At 41.6% G+C, this 17,896-nt stretch overlaps 1 protein-coding gene across 7 annotated transcripts in view; it reads right to left on the bottom strand.

Annotated features, from left to right (window-relative positions):
* The window catches only part of hspa12a (heat shock protein 12A), a 48,156-nt gene that overhangs the window by 20,145 nt on the left and 10,115 nt on the right, over window positions 1–17,896 (bottom strand). The window lies entirely within an intron of this gene.

The raw sequence follows: 17,896 nt of genomic DNA on the forward strand, positions 1-17,896 counted from the left end.
TGAAGGTGGAAAGCAAACATGAGCCAGTGGTCTGCAGGACGGTCAACCATGTCTACCTGATTACTTTGCTTTTGCTTTAGTAAACGAAAGGAAGACTGTGCTACCATAACAAAGGGCTTTTAGGAAGCAGACAAGGCTGCTATGAAAATAGCTAACAGAGGTGCAGTTCCAGAAAATTCTTTGTCCAAGCTGGATTTTTGAATCTGTTTATTATCAAAACAACTGAACACACATTCATTCGTTATTATATAAGCAAAGATTTAAGCCTACATTGAACTTTCTGTACTGACATTATATAACTGTACATTATAACAACAAATTTTACTTGAAGCTAACTAAGCCTTTAATGCCATCTTCAGAATTATTTCAAATTATGTAAAACTGAGCACTATTGCATCGCTTTTGTACAGAGTGACATTTGAAAGGTATTAGAGAGTATTTGTCCTATGCCACAATGTTCATCAGCTTCGCCTAATAGCACTTTTGGGAAGGCCAAGAGAATGGACCGTAATGGCTGTCTGTGTATATTTAAAGTGGCTTAAGATAGTCTCTCAACGGGACACTGAGTTATTTGTCCGTTTTCCAGATTGCTTGTCTTGTTCCCACTGAGAGACTGAGTGGTCAGAATCAACACAATGCACTTTATGGGGCAATTACAGGTCTGAATTAGGGACCACCTGTAGACAGCCCCCCTGGAGCTGCCAAATCTCTGTAACCCCAGTTTTTATTTCAAAGAAAAACAACAAAAGTAAAATCAATACTGGAGATACAAAATGACTTGTCCATAATGGCAGATGTGTTTGAGAGCAGTATTACTCAGAAAGAAGCTCAATCGACTGTGTGCCTTTTGCAGCTTCTTTCTTCCTTACTAACCACTTAAGAGAACTTAAGATGTTTACACAGCACCGCTGAATACTTGATGGGAGAATTCATTATGACATGTTTGCTTCTGCTAAGGGGATGGCTTTAAAATCAATAGAAACAATTTCTTGGAAGAAACCTGCAGACGGCACACAATTAAGCGCATGATGGTTTGGCCTTGATTTACCCGAGCTTGTTTGTATACATTCAGTTACAGTTCAGATCTGAAATAACTGACTGAACAAGAAGAATCACAAGCCAGCATACATAACTGTTTCCAAAGGATGTCGATCACAGTTAACAGCTTTAGTCTTGTCACATTTATTTGTAAAACAGGCAGATAATAGAAATCCAATCTACATGCAAGTTTCATTCTAGGGCTACCAATTCATTTAACGATTTTATATATATTATATATATATATATATATATATATATAAATAAAAAATATCATATTATTGTGTACTGCAATGAGCATGAGGGAGGAACAAACCCTGCACAAGGCACCAGCCCATTGCAGGGTGCACACTCACTTAAGCATATGGCCAATTTAGAACCTTTCGGTTCACTTAAGTTGCATATTTGCCTTGTATTCATGACAAAATACCTCACTGGAAGATATAGATCCAGCGGACACACAGTGTCAGCTGCAGGACGTGCTTGCACCAATTACCCAGCTCACCATCCAGAAGCTGCAGCAAGGAGCCGATGCTGATGCCTCCTTGCCAAGGTCTGCTTGCACTCTTTTCCGGGGATTTCGATTGCCGTGCCCGAGCAGTATGATGGCAATCCCAACCAGTGCTGGGCATTCTTGATGCACCACCTGGAGATGTTCCAGGGAGACTCAGACCAGGTGCTTTTTTTGATTGCCCTGCTCTCCGGGAAAGCCCATGAGTGAGCGACGGCATTGTGAATGGAGAGGAGTCTGGTCCTAACCTCCTCAGTGGTCTTCCAAAGGTCCTTCAGTGAGGTCTTTAACCAGCCCACCATGGGACGCAGCCTGGGGGACCGACTGTGTCACCTCTGGCAGGAAAACAGATCAGCAACCCACTTCGTTCTGGAATTCAGGACGCTTGCTTACGAGCTGGGGTAGCTGTCTTTGTGGCTCCAGGTCCTGTAGTAGCCCTGAACTCCAACCAGCAGACAGAGTTGGAGTGCCACGAGGAGACACGATCGATCGACGAGTACGTCCAGCTGTCCATCATGTTGGATAACATCATCCAGGACCTGACCTGTACTCAGCTGGAATCTGAGACTAGCTCATGCTAGTCTGCCACCCCCTTCACCTGTTCCTGAACCCATATAAGTTCAGTCGAGCTCAGTGCTGGCACCGTTTTTAGCACCGTCTCTGCCTGTACTGTGAGGAGCCAGGACACTCAATGCGCTCCTGCTCTGTAAAACCCACACGAAACTCTGACTAATCAGTCCAGGTAGGAGTGTCTCTCCACTGGTGGTGGTCACGCAGATACAGGTGGTGGTCCCTGTTGCGCTGGTTTTGGAGGAGGGACAGGTAGCGGAGAAGGCTCTGCTGGACTCAGGGGCCATCAGGAGCTTTACTGACCTCCAGCTTGTGTGCCAACCTCCGGATGCAGGTGGGGGCTGCCCATAAGGAATGGATCCAGTTCTCGTGTTCATGTCCATTCAAGATGGCATCATCCTGGGATACCCGTGGCTACAACAGCACAACGCCCGCATGAACTGCAAGTCAGGGGAGCTCCATGCCTAGGCACTGCCAGTTCACACAGAAAGAACTAGTTCAAAGTTCAGTTCATTCAAATAAAAATGAACTATTTCATGTTCATAGTTCATTTTTTAAAATTTTTAACTAAGTTCACAGTTCGCATATACCACTGAACAATCACAGACATCCGTTTCATTAAAAAGATTAAGTTACATTAAAAACCCATTTCTGAGGTTGAGAATGGATCTCTCCACTTGTGTCATGTTATGCTAACAGTGAAAAAACGAGACAGAGTTTAGGTATATTACATACGCAAATTTTATTCAGGCAACATTAACACAAAATGTAAACAAAAGGTGTCTGCTTAAAGTGCAATATTCAGACAACATCTTTTAAAGTGCTCGGAAAAGAACATAACTAAAAGTAAACAGTAACAGCCACTTTCAGTCTGTTTTTTTTTTTTAAATCAAAATGTTGAAAATGTACAGCTCTAAAACTCAAACTTCCAGTAATTAGCTGTACTAAACATAAATATCTTCCTTTTATAAACGAATTTCCCCTGTGTATTTCAAGTATGAGCACGAGGCCTTGGTCAAAGTTCAGTGCAATATTAAGCCAATTATTCCTCATTTGAAAGGAAGTAACTTACTGTAAACATTTGGTAAACAATGAGTAAAGGCATACTCATTAAGTTTAACTATGTTACTTCCTGGTTTGTGTACCCAGAAAAAAGTTACAGTTATGAAAACAGAGCATTTACCTTCCACAAACATAAATAACTTTTACGTTATCATTTTAGAAGCTGGGTTCCCCTACATAGAGTGAAATAAAGGTAGTTGGAGGATTCACAGTGCAATATTCAGCAAACATATTTTAACATCTAAAACATGACTAACACATATAAACATAATAAATATACAAAAGTTAACTTTTTCTCTGTTCTGTTTCCTTCATAACACCACAAAAAAAATCACAATGAATACTACTATTCCTATCCACCTACAAAAGAAGTTAATTTCTCTTTAATCTTTTAGTTTTTTGTTGGCATTCAAGAGCAGTTGCTTCTCAAAACTGGTATCACCAGGCCTATTTCTTCTGGGCATAAGTATTTGACCACCAATGCTGAAAAGCCTCCCCACTGGGGCGCTAGAGGGAAGTGCGCTGTTGTATTTTATGAACAGTTTTTTAAGCTTGAGCAGCTGAGAGTGTATTCCTCAAACCCATTTGTGGCTGGTGCATCCAAATGAGTATCCACTTCTATTTTTCTAAGGTTCTGTGGGTTTTAGTTAAACTTGAAGAAAGATGCTGCCGTTTGTTTATTGTCAGTAATGCCACTGGACCAAGATCGATCAGAGCTTCGTGCTTCTGAGTCATCAAAGTTAACAGTTTCGAATTTGTGTTTCAACATTGCTCTGTACTGCAGCTGTTTCTCTTCATCCTCCACCCAGTTGAGTGTGAATGTTGGTAGCAGCGTAGCTGCTAATATGTGTTCCTTCTACTCAAGCAAGCCTTCAGGTCCCATTTTAAGTGACTGCATGTAATCAGAGCAGGTGTAGAAGTGGGTTTTGTGCACTCATCCAACAGGCCATTCAGATCACTTCGCAGTTGCACAATGGTTGGAGTCAAGTATCCAAGGAAGACATTCTTCTCTCCCTGGAGAATGTTTAGTGCAAATGCTAAGGGCCTCATTGCATCCACAAACATGTGTATGAAGCTAATTTCCTCTGGAGAAAACCGGCGAAAACCAAACTCATCACAGACAGTGTGCAGGATAAGGTTGTCATATGCAGGAATGGCAGGGTCAGCAGCCTCACTGGTATCTGCCTTAGGAGTTAACATTGCTATGAGAGACAGTGGATGCATAGCAAGATACACAGAGTTCCATTGTGTATCATTTGGAAACACAAAGCTAATCCCAAGCTTTTCCTCAACAAAATCGGATGCTTCAGAGCTTCATTTGACCCTGTTCCACAAAGCAGATGCCTTTGCAAAAACAGCCCTTGACAGTGTTTTGCATTGTTTTTCATTTACATTTTCTGAGTCTTTGGCAATGAGGTTTAAGGTGTGAGCCACGCCCCTTCTGTGACTGGGAAGATGGGGACCTTTTAATGCTGGGAGAGGCTCAGACTCCATGTCATCATCTATGTCCGAGCACTCGCTAGCAGCAGCAGGGGGAACGGTAGATCCTGGTTCATCAGTTAATCCAATGTCATTGTTAAGATCTGGGTCTGGATCATCATCAGCACTTGCGGCAATGTCTTATACAAAACAGTTGATTGCTTTAACAAAATTTGCAGCATTGCCTGTCACTGTGCACACAATCTTGTTTTGAATTTTGAACTCTTTATGCACCTCTGACAATGCTTTTGCCAGCACATCATGTGTATGTGCTCCTCGCCGGCATGCAAGTACAACAGAGCATCTCTGAGACGCATCATTTCTGTTAACCTAGTGAACTGTGAAATTTGCTGTTGGACACACAGTATAAACTTCAGCGAGTTCAGCATTTAAATTAGTAATATTCTCCTTGAATGCATCATTCAGCATTTTCTGTACCTGCTTTCTTGAGGGCATACGTCTGGATGGCTGCAAACTAGTCACCAGTTTGATGAATGGTGGCTTTGCCACTGTACTTAAAGGCTGCAGATTGCCCACAATATAGTCTAGGACAAACTTGTTTACTTGTTGCTGGGGTACGAAGGCAACAGGTCCTTCAGAAAACGCTGCGAGCTTCATTTGGGTGAATGAACTTTGTGGTTGTTTTTTCATAGTCTTATACTTTATGAATGATTTTTTGTGCTCATCATTAAGATGAAGGTATTCCCTAAAATTACTTTTATACTTTAACTTGATGTGTCAACTCAAATTGGATGCAGATGTGGCTGAAGTCTGGACTTGTTTTTTCAAACCAGGTGGGCATAATTTGCATTAAAAATGTGTGGTTTTTCCCATTTAAATCTACACCAATTTCTTCAAAAAAACAGACTCAAATGTTTAAACAAACTGCCTTCAATAAAGACATGCAAACTCGAAGCACCAGCCATGCTAGCCTGTAATTGGCAAACTTTAAAACCATCATAAAACATGAGTGGCGTTCAGTCTCGCGAGAGTGAACGTCACTCACATTCACGTTCATAATCTGTAAACTGATTCGTTCAGTTCAGTGTTCACGAAAAATATTAACGTGTTCAATGAAAGCCGTTCATTGAACGCGTTCATGCACAACACTGTCCCTAGGTGCTTTACTACCTGTCTCTCTCTCTGCCATGTAGGGGGTCCATGGTGGAGAGGCCACTGCCCGAGAGAAGCACCCGAGTTACAGGGGAGTACCAGGACTTTGCTGATGTGTTCAGCAAGGCCCAGGTGTGCAGTTATTTCCCACTGGAGCTCCAACTGCATCATCAAATTGGTGGAAGAGGGCCCATTGCCCAAGGAACATGAGTTCACCCTGTCCAGACCGGAGGGGACGATGAAGAAGACCTATGTGTGGGAGGCTCTGGCCGACAGTATCATCTGCCAATTGACCTCCCTCATCCCTTCCAACTTCTACTTTGTTAAGAAAGATGGGGGCCTGTGCCATTGCCCTGAAGACCATCACAGTGAAGTATGGGGAGCTATTGCCCCTCATCTCCATTGCGCTGGATCAGCTCCGCTCCACCTGTCCTTTCACCAAACTCAACCTGTGGAGAGCATACAACCTCATCCACATCCAGTGCTTCGCATTAACAAAAACATTTCCCTAAACTGAAACAAAATAACATCCATCCATTCATTCATTCATTTTCCAAACCGCTTATCCCACTGGGTCGCAGGGGGTCCGGAGCCTATCCCGGAAGCAATGGGCATGAGGCAGGGAACAACCCAGTATGGGGGACCAGCCCATCGCAGGGCACACTCACACACCAGTCACTCACACACGCACACGCACACCTACAGGCAATTTAGCCTCAGCATGTTTTAGGAATGTGGGGGGAACCAGAGAACCTGGAGGAAACCCCACGATGACATGGGGAGAACATGCAAACTCCACACACATGTAACCCAGACTTGAACCCGGGTCCCAGAGGTGTGAGGCAACAGTGCTAACCACTGCACCACCATGCCACCCCCACAAAAACAACATAAATAAATAAAATAAAATGACTAAACAAGAACTATAAATATTGCTTCTGAAACCAACTGAAATGAAAACTAATGTAAAATACTTTCCATTACCAATTACCATTACCAATTCACTTTCCATGAACATTATTTTTAAGTACTATTATTTACCAAAATAATAATTGACACTCTTTACAGCTCCCCCAAATTGTGCTCTGTAGATAAGACAAAGTCGGCTATGAAGAGCAGCCACCTGTTGCAGCGCACAGGGAGCTGGGGGTTAAGGGCCTTGGTCAAAGATCCACTGACGTGCCGAGGCCAGACTTGAACCAGCAACCTTCTGAACACAGGCCTAGAGGCTTAGCCCACTGAGCCACACACAGATCTTTTATCTATTAACTGGTTATCTTTTAACCAATGGCACTACATCATGACATTTTGTAGTAGTTAGTAAATTACTAAAACCTAAACTGAAATATACAGAGATGCCTGCGGTTCAGGAACACAATCCATTCCAGGAAAGTGGTCGAGAACCAATTTGTACGCAATCCAAGGCAATTTTTTCCCATAAGAAAGCATTGAAATTTGATTAATTTGTTCACAAGCCTACCAAATAATACTTTTTGTTAATTGATGTCCTGGTTTTTATAGCAAAAAACTTTAAAGAAAAACACAATATAGTGTGGGGATGAGCGGACCAAGGCATCGTGAGAGCAGAGAGAGACATGGAGACTTGCTTGCCGGAGAAATCATGCCCTTTATTAACAGACCTTAAAGCGACCACAACAGGCACCCAAGGAGCACCGAACCAAATACACAGACAGGGAACACAAGGTTGTCAGACGCCGAACTGCAAGATGAACACATGCTAAACACACATGAGGATTGGACCAGGTGCACATAAGAAACGGGCAAACACGCGCTCGACAATAGGGAGATGCAACCATTAACATTAACAACAAGAATAATACAAGGGCTATTTACAATTGCACATGGGGCATGCTGGGACATACACCCTGCCGGTGCTACACTAGTACAAAAAAAAGGAATCTGGTCGAGGAATGGTTGCAAAGCAAATTGTTCGTGGGCCAATGCGTTCGTGAACTGCAGGCACCACTGTATAACAATTAAATAGATTTTAAAGTAAAAACTAATGGAACCACACCAAAAACTAAAACTAGATTTCAAATGAAAATAAAAAATAAAAACTAAATTAAAAAATATAAACGACACTGACACAAAAACACACACACAGATACATTAAATAGCAGTTCAGATTTTAACATGTACTTTATTTTAGTTTACAGCCATATAGAAGTCTTTAGAATCCTGTATCGAGGAATCATATGAATGTCGGTATTTCTAAAGTTTCTCAGTCAACCATTCTTCTCATCCGCTACCCATTTTTGTTATCATTCTGATCATAGAGTGTGCAAAAGGTGTTTATATACGATCTCAGATCAGGTATACAATATTTGGTCCAATCTTCCTGCAACTTTTCCCCTGCCAAATGAATGACTGAGGATTACTTGCATCACTGAGAGGAGGCTCTGCACAGCCACCGCGCTATTTCAATTTTTAAGTATTGCCTAGTCTTGTGTGCAGCCCCCCCATGTGGCATCCAAGGCCGGTCCCATGATGAAACTCCCTACATGCTCTGCCGCTGCTGTGTCCACATTATGTATGAACCAGCCTTAAGTCTAGTTCATAATTCATTTTTCCGCGTGTGATTTCGATCCGCGATTGGTCATGCACAAAGAATCTTGTGTTCATACTACACCCATCACCCTAACCCTAACCCCCCCACCTCCACATGCACATGATCACCACTGAACAAAAAAAAACTGCCCTACATGCACACCATCCGGCGCAAATCCCTGATGACAAAATGTATGTCATTCACACTACGCACTGACCACAAGCGCACACAGAAAAGCAAAAAACAAACTAAATTATCGTAAATAAACACCCAAAAAGTTCCCATTTAATTCCTTATGTCGACCTCACAATATATCGAAATATATTAGACAGAATGAGGATTTTTGCTGAATGAGCAGATTGGAACCTTCAAGGAGAAGATTTTTGCGTCATTACAGTTTACAGTGGCATTGTAACATCACAAAATAGTTTTCTGTGATGGATTTAATTAGCCCTAACGGCTTCCCCCAGCCACCTTTCAAACTGAAGGTAATAAGCTAATAAGACACTTGAATGGAGGTAAAAGAAGAGATGAGAGGTAGAAAATGGCAAAAACTGCTTGGGAGTATTATAACTTGACAGCTGTGTTTCACTACACCACACAGGACACAGTTCTACAGAGAAGTAGAACAGTCAAATCCATGTGACTGTTGGATCAAAAATAGTGCTGTGATCCAAAAACTGTAAATATTGTTTCGGCAGGAGCACAGAAAATAGGCAGAGATGAGCCACAGATGGCAATGAAGCAGGAGGAAGAGTACAGCGTATCCTGTTTCCCCTGGAATATTATTCTGGTTGACAGGAAGCAGGAATAGTCAAAGGTCAAAGCGCCTTCTGTGCACTTCTTTAGTGAATAAGAACCAGTGTGCTCTGCCCTGCCATAAATTCACAGTGAAATTTCTGCTCAAAAGCAGTGGGAGCCATTTCCAGCAGCCCATAATATGGAAAGGAAAAACCTGCAGAAGTCCAGCTGAAACAGGCCAAGGAGCTTTGGCATGAAAGCAGTGTACAGCTGAAGAAGCTGAAGCTGTAATACCTAACCAGTTTTCACAGCTTCACTGCACACTTCCAGGGTGCCCTGTTGCAAGCTCCTCAGTAGCTGCACTTCCTGACTAACATGGCACTACCCTGGACCACCAGTGTTTTAATGGAATGGCTGGTGACAGATCTGGAATTGAAGCTCTGCATCAAAGAAAATGCTTAATTCCTGAAATCAAGCGCAGTTTCAGTACTGTTCTTTCCCTCTAATGACAAACTTCAAAATAAATGCACGAATAAACAAATAAAAAAAATCTAGCTGAACCCAAAAACAAGCATACAGTAAAACCTTGGATTGCGATTAACTTGGTCTGCGAGTGTTTTGCAAGATGAGAACTAATTTTTAATGAATTTTAATTTGATAAATGAGTGAGGTCTTGCAATACGAGTATTATGTATATGCTTCGTCCATCTAGCGCTACGTCAGCCGATGGTTCTTCTCTCTCTCTCGCTGCGGGGTTTCCCATGCTCGGTCTCAGTCGGCGTCCCTCACTCGTACAGTCAAAACTTAGTACAAAAGCGCCATCCGAAAAAGGACGTAGCAGTGTGAGCAATGAATCTGTTAACGACAATGCAATGACATATTTCCGTGAAATTCAAAAAGGAGAGAAAAGCAGCTGTCATTGGATAGCTTCCTTGTTAAAGTCATATGAAAAGAAAAAGATTCCAGTGAGCCAACAGATAGCAGTGATTCCGTTAGTTATAGTGAAAGTCGTCCTACAAAATAACCCTCCTCTTCTCCTCTCTCTCGTCTTCCTCACACCATCCACGATTGTTTTCAAAGGTAAAGTGCAGGTTAATTTGTTTTATGTATTTTTACTTTATATTTTGTATTAATCAATTTTATATGAATATGTTTGGGTTGTGGAACGAATTTCCATTATTTGTTTTGAGAAAATTTGCTTTGATATACGAGTACTTTGGATTACAAGAACATTTCCGGAATGAATTATGCTCGCAAACCAAGGTACCACTCTATGTGCAGCTTTTAGCATTACAGCTAAAAACTGTACTTCTGGTGCTTTAATCAAAACTATAGCGAAGCACCTTCAGCTGGGTTACATTACAAAAAATGACCTTCGCATTAGAGGAACGGGGGCGGCACAGTGGTGCAGTGGTTAGCACTGTATGGGGCGGCATGGTGGTGCAGTGGTTAGCACTGTTGCCTCACACCTCTGGGTCCCACGTTCGAGTCTCCGCCTGGGTCACATGTGTGTGGAGTTTGCATGTTCTCCCCGTGTCGTCGTGGGGTTTCCTCCGGGTACTCCGGTTTCCCCCCACAGTCCAAAAATATGCTGAGGCTAATTGGACTTGCTAGTTTGCCTGTAGGTGTGCATGTGAGAGTGAATGGTGTGTGAGTGTGCCCTGCGATGGGCTGGCCCCCCCATCCTGGGTTGTTCCCTGCCTCGTTTCCATTGCTTCCAGGAAAGACTCCAACCCCCCCCCCCCCGCGCGCCAGTAGGATAAGCGGTTTGGAAAATGGATAGATGGATATTAGAGGAACCCTTTTTGACCAACTCCTATATCAGAGTCACGAAACTTCGCAGCACCTGGGAATTACCATAGCTCAAAGCTAGTAAGACCAGCCAAGCTAGCTGCCAAAAAAACGACTGACACACTTTACTAGCTTGAACAATAACCAGACCCTCAACTCCAACACAAATTCTCTAAGGGACAAACAAGAGAAACTGCTCCGCTGTTCTCAATATTTTAGTATGTTTTTAGGACATCCTACGCAGCCCTTTGGAAGCATGAAGTATGGTAACTAGTTGTGTGCTTATGTTTATTATGTATTATTTTTTTGGTATATACCTTTCAGGGGAGTGAAGATGCATCGTGATGAATCGATTATTAAGGTTTCAGTGCCATTGGTTTGTAACGTCAGAATCGATTTCTGGAGTCAGTCTCGTCCTTGAAGACAAAGTAGTAGTGTGGGCATGTCAATTCACCAAAATGTTGAATGGAGGGGAAGGTTCATTAATATTTGCACACCCCCCACCATCAGAGAGTACTTCCTTTGATGTGTTTGATTTTATTTAAGTACAGCCCAGTAGTTAGCCATTTGCCATTTTAACGCTAGCATGTTCTCCCTGTTTAATCAAATAATCAATGAACCAGATTTAACCATCGCATAAATTAGAGATTTCCGTTGAATAAAATCATTCCCTCAATAATCGTAAACAAATCGATTTTAATTCTCTTGGAGCCAAAAATTTACACCTCTAATACTTCACTATGGTGCCAAGCTGTGTGTAGTTTTACACAAAAACACAAACGCATTAGAAGCGAGCTCAGCAATCCACAGTTGATCCCATCCTGTTTACATTATTAGTGCCAGAAACAAACACAACTTGATATGCAATGACTGGAAACGCCCCTTCTGCTCCAAATCTTTTAAAAACACAAATTCCATGAGCACTTCTGGGGGTGAGCTAGATCAGTGCTTGTTAGCACTTGTCACCGTGTTTTATAGCTCCAGCATAATTTATGTAATGGCTAGCAACTAATCTCTGATAAGACAGAGAAGAGGGGGTCAGACAGACAGTGCCCAGACTGAGTACATTACACATTCTGGATTATCTATACCAGTGGAGCTCAACCTTTTTGCATCCAATCCAATTTTCACCATACCAGCTCAGTTGTAACCCTATATCAAGTGTAGGTTTAAATGAATGCTATGATCAAGTGTTAAGTGCACTCTACAGTTTACACCAATCAATGCCTATCGCACAAATCTAATGGATGTACCATTAACATCTAAATTAAGCATCTGTGGTTTGGCTTCTTGGATTGGTTGCTAGTTTAATAGTTCTGCACTAAACAGTTGCAGACCTAAGACCCATTTATATAGGTTAATTCATGGATTGAGGCTGGGAAATCCGATTTTGGAACTTGCTTGTTTTAAAATGCTTATATTTTCAACTCTGCCTCGCGACCCTTTCTGAACTTGCCGTGACCCAAATTTGGGTCGCGGCCCATAGATTCAGAATCACTGATCTACACCATGTTTTATTGCACATCTTGAATGCCTGCGTCGGAACTGCATTTAGATGATACAAGTTCAATTCGTGTCATTTTTATTAGGTTGAGAACAAAGACAGCACTCGGAAAATGGTTACCAATTAAAATACAGGAATAAATAGTGAAATGAAAATCCATTTGCGGCTGACAGGAAGCCCTCGACAGGTTGACAGGAAGACAGCAGTGCTGAATACAGAAGGGGTTAATCCATTAATAGCTTTTAACCCCTGACCCCAGAAAGCAGGCTGGGAGAGGGTGCCAGGCACCAGCACCGCTCCGCCAGCTGAGCCCACTGAATTAGTCTCAAGTGCACGGGGGAGGAAAGATGATCGGTACTGGAGGCAAACAGCCTGCATCTTATTTCTTTCTGCAGGGGTGGTGAAAAGAAGCAAGCATCGATTTTGAAGGACAGGATTAAAACCCAAAAACAAAGGCGGCATTGGAACAAGCGTGAGAGGCATGCCATCCCAAAGAGCCTGATGAAGCCATTAGGAGCTCAGGCAGGCTCAACCACAGGAGCTGCCAGGCACATTATCTCTAAAATATAATTAGACCAAAGTCAGGTAACACTTTGTTTGCAAACTCAGTATAATATAAAAAAAAAATGATAAAAGTTCAAATTAGTAACAAGCTACCGACATGTGAATTTGCTGCCAAAGATAGAGAGATCTGAAAAAAATCCTAGAGCAAAGACCAAGCCCTGAAAGAAGGGCATTCAGAAATGGGAAGGTGCCCCGGCTTTTTCTTTCAGACAGTGGCCCACTTCTCCTGCCGTCTGAACAGCCATTCAGAGAGCAGCAAAGTAAGCCGCCGGCGTGGAATGGGGGCAGTGTCCAGTTGGCACGGCACTGGGGAACATGCCTATTGACAGCTGAAGCCACTGCCCAAGGCTCCTTTTGTAAGTATTACACTCACATACAGTCCACGGAGAGACCTCAGGCATCCCTCAACACCAGCTCCTCCCATCTAATGGTCGCAAAGAAAACATGCGCAGATCAAAGAGTTCCATCTCAAACAAGCAGTGCTGTGCATTGGGAAACCATGTTCATATTGGAAGTACCCTAACGTCAACTCTCACGTTCAAGCTAAGTCGTGACAATTCAAATCTTTAACTTTACTATTCCAGAAATTGTTATCTGCTGGTGTGGTACCTTCTGATTGGAACCATGCTAATATAACGTCCATATTCAAAAAGGGGGATAGAAGTAATCCAGCAAATTATAGGCCAATCAGTTTAACTAGCATTACAGGAAAAATAATGGAAGCTATAGTCCAACATGGATTTAGGAGAGGTAGAGCCTGTTTAACTAATTTACTTGAGTTCTTTGAGGAAGCTACAAGAGAAATTGATCACAAGAAGGCCTACGATGTGATCTACTTAGATTTCCAGAAGGCCTTTGATGTTGTCCCCCACAAACGGCTCTTGCTTAAACTCAAGGCTGCAGGGATTTTAGGAGTAGCATGGATCGAAAACTGGTTAACAGAAATAAAGCAGCGAGTAGTTATTAGAGGCACAATGTCACGGTGGGCACGTGTTCATATTGGGGTAACGTAGGGTTAAATTTTAGGACCACTATTGTTCCTAATTTACATTAATCATATTGACACCAATACATACAGTAAACTGCTTAAATTTGCAAACGACAACAAGGTTGGTGTTGTAGCAGATACTGATCTAGCAGCAGAGAAGCTGCAATGGGATCTCGATTTAATTAACGACTGGGCTGATACCTTGCAGATGAAATTTAACATAGATAAATGCAAGGTAATCCATGCAGGGAGCAGAAATATAAAGAACAGATATTTTATGGGTTCCACAGAAATAAAGGTTGCTGATTACAAGAAAGACCTCGGTGTGTATGTTGATGCTTCCATGTCCCACTCTTGCCAGTGTGGGAAAGCAATAAAAAGGACCAATAGGATGTTCGGTTACATCTCTAGGTGTGTGGAGTTTAAGTCAAGGGAGGTGAGGCTACGATGATATAATTCCTTGGTAAGACCCCACCTAGAATATTGTGTGCAGGTTTGGTCACCATACCTTAAGAAGGATATTGCTGCCTTGGAAAATGTGCAACGTAGGGCGACGAGAATGATTCCTGGTCTTAATGGAATGTCTTATGAGGAGAGGTTAGCTGAGCTGAATTTGTTTAGCCTCGAGAAAAGGAGACTAAGGGGGGGCATGATCCATGTGAATAAGATTCTAACAGGTCAGGACGCTGTTCAGTCAAATGGCTATTTCAATATTAGTTTAAATACTAGCACTCGTGGCCATAAGTGGAAATTAGCGGGAGAACATTTTAAAACGAATTCGAGGAAGCACTTCTTTACACAGTGTGTAGTTGGAGTATGGAATAGTCTTCCTGTTAGTGTAGTACAAGCTAAAACCCTGAGTTCCATTAAATCAGAGCTAGACAAGATTTTAACAACTCTGAGCTATTAGTTAAGTTCTCCCCAAACGAGCCTGATGGGCCGAATTGCCTCCTCTCGTTTGTAAATTTCTTATGTTCCTATTCATCTTCACATGTGAGGGAGCACTCATCACATCCATGATTGAAATGTATTACCAAAACAGTAGCATGTGGAATGCTCTGCTATCTCAATCAACCTTGCTGTAGGTTTGTTGTGAATAAGCGGCCCGTTCTTAAAAGATTCCCATATGACTGACTGGAATTGCATTCTTTTCTGTGATGCACTTGGCTGATGTATGCAATCAAGCAATGTTCCTTATCAACAGTTTATCAAAGGTTCTCATTTTCTAATTGTTAAAATTTTATATCACGATAAGTGTGTATATAATTTATATCACCTAGCAGGCTGCACTTGCTGCTGCTAAATTTAAGACACTGTGAAAAAAACAAGGACCCTATCATTACAGTGTTCTTGCAGTGTACACGAGAATTTCCCACTGGGATCAATAAAGTCTATCTTAACCAGAAGAGGCACTGCAAAAGAAAAAAACTGTTCTTATGCATGATGGTTATGCATGACCCAAATATGTTGGAAAAAAATATATAAAAAAATGTAATTTTTTATAGCACTGTTTCAGTGTATCCACACCATGGTTATCGCTAAAAATTACTGAAATTAAAATGGTTACAAAAGCTTTTCGTTAATCAATGTTAAAACGAAACTAAAAGTGCGACATAGAAAAACTAACCTGAAATTAAAACAAATTCCTAAACGAACTGATAAGCGTCTCAAACAGACAAAATTATATATGCATTAGGCCTATTCAAAGTTAGCAGCAGCAGCCTGCAACGTGATTAAAATTCATTATTAATTGCGCCCAGCATACTGTGCTTTTGTTTTCCACAGAATAAAAACGTCATTCTGGTGGTCTGCACTGGTAAACTCTTCAAGTATCACTGTGGGCAAACATAAGAGTTAATATGCAGCTCCCCCCCCCACCCCCCCCCCACCGAAATATTTTTACAACCTGACCACTGCGGATGACAAGCAGGTTGTGTAAATTGTATACTGCCTGTATACTGCCAGCCGATGTTCACTGTGAGAACATGATTGACAAAAGTGTTACAAAAATATATTTTTATGGTCACTCTCACCTCTCACCCTCTCTTGAAAACAAAAACTACAATTAAAACTAAATTATGCAGCTCAGTAAAAATACAAACTTCAAAGACATATTAGAAGAAAAGGCCATTTTTAAAAATGAAACTAAAATTACCTTGACCCACACACAAACAAATGATACTGGTAATATTAATCAGTAAGGGAACTCTCAGCTTGTGGTGCTTTTAACTGTATTTTTTTCATGTCGCACTGAGAATTCAAACATGCTGCACACTCCACTAGAAGTCAGCTCTCTGCATTTTGAGACCCTCTATCAGTATGCGCCTGCACAAAGGAAAGACCTTAGAACATTACAGAACTCAAGGCCACTTCTCAAATCGTGCAAACCACATACCAAACACTGCACTCTGTCCCACTGGATCCTACAGCATATGTGCTGTACAGCTACCAGACACCCAGCACACCTTGAATACAGCTTCGCTTCCGCTATGTATGGAAGTGGCAGGCTGGTCCTGGCTCACGCAGCGGAAATGGTGCAGCCCCGCAGCAGAACAATGGGTCTCCTTCCGGTCATGACTGTGCTGAGACAATAGAGATGACCACAGCGAGAGGAGGAGAACCTCCAAACAATCACTATCAGTATGAATCAGATATAACGTGGTTTCGGCCATTTCCTTTCAGTGTCTGAACATGGGGAGCTGACCCCAGACACTCATACAGCAACACTTTCGAAGGAAAAAACTTGATGCCGAGAGATAAACCTGGGGCCTGTACTACGATCCGGGGTTACTGGCTTATCGGGGTAACTTGTCGGATTTAAGGTAGTCTGGGTAAAACATAAGTGAACGAATATCAGGTTCATTTAAACTGTGGTACCTTAAATCCAACAAGTTAACCCGATAAGACAGTAACCCCGCTTTGTAGTACAGGCCACTGGTGTGTTATGTTAGTGTCCCAGATGATGGACCAGCAAGACATCTGTTAAGAGTTTAGTTAATATAAAAAATGTGAATCACAATTCTTTTGCTTAGAATTGAGATCATGATTCTCTGTAACAATTTTTTTTCTTAAATTTAAAACATTTATTGCACTCATTAAACTGCAAAAGGAAACAAAAAAACATGACTATGCCAAACATATGATTGATCCAGGACCAGCATATCAACGTCTGACAACAGAAGGGAAACACTCAGTTGGCCATTCAGGGTAACCAGTACAACCATACCAGAAGTCCCAGTACCAACGGTGCCAGAGGAGTATTTCTTTGCCACTTCAGTACTTTGAGGTGGAAAGCTTTCTTTGTTGAACGGTTATGCAAATAGCCTGCCTCTGAAACGCAATACAATTCAGAAAACAGCCATAAACAAGGTAGAAAATAATAATAATAAAATAAAATAATAATAATAATAATAAAATAAGTGACCCAAGCTTTAATTGTCATCTGGTCGGAAGAACGAGAGATCAGGATTGTATAAAAGAAATAAAGCATTTTCTCTAATATTCTAGGACAGCACGGTACTGGAAAAATATTGCAATGTGATTTTGTTGTAATAAATATTGGGGTGTTTATAATAACAAAAAGGAGTTCAACAAACTTCTCAAAAACCCATCTATGAGTAATTTAAACCGCAAGGATGAAAATTATGATGATTGTCTTGGAGAACACATGCAGCGCTCATGCAAAACCAGCGGGGGTAAACTTTAAACTGATTTTTAAACATATACTAGATAATCTTGAAAAGGAATGATAATTACAATTGCAAAACTTGATCATTTGTTTTCCTATGACAGAGTAAGAATGTTTTAGCAAAACTTAAACCCCTTGCGGCATAATGTCCATACAGAATTGAAAATAAGAAAAAGCCTTATTTTAATGTAGCTGACTAGCGGTGGTATTAATGGTTGGTATTAATATCGCACCTCACCCAGCCCTATAATACACTACAGCCATTTTTCAAATTCAGT

Source organism: Brienomyrus brachyistius, chromosome 3 (assembly GCF_023856365.1).
Source record: "Brienomyrus brachyistius isolate T26 chromosome 3, BBRACH_0.4, whole genome shotgun sequence".
NCBI lineage: Eukaryota > Metazoa > Chordata > Actinopteri > Osteoglossiformes > Mormyridae > Brienomyrus > Brienomyrus brachyistius.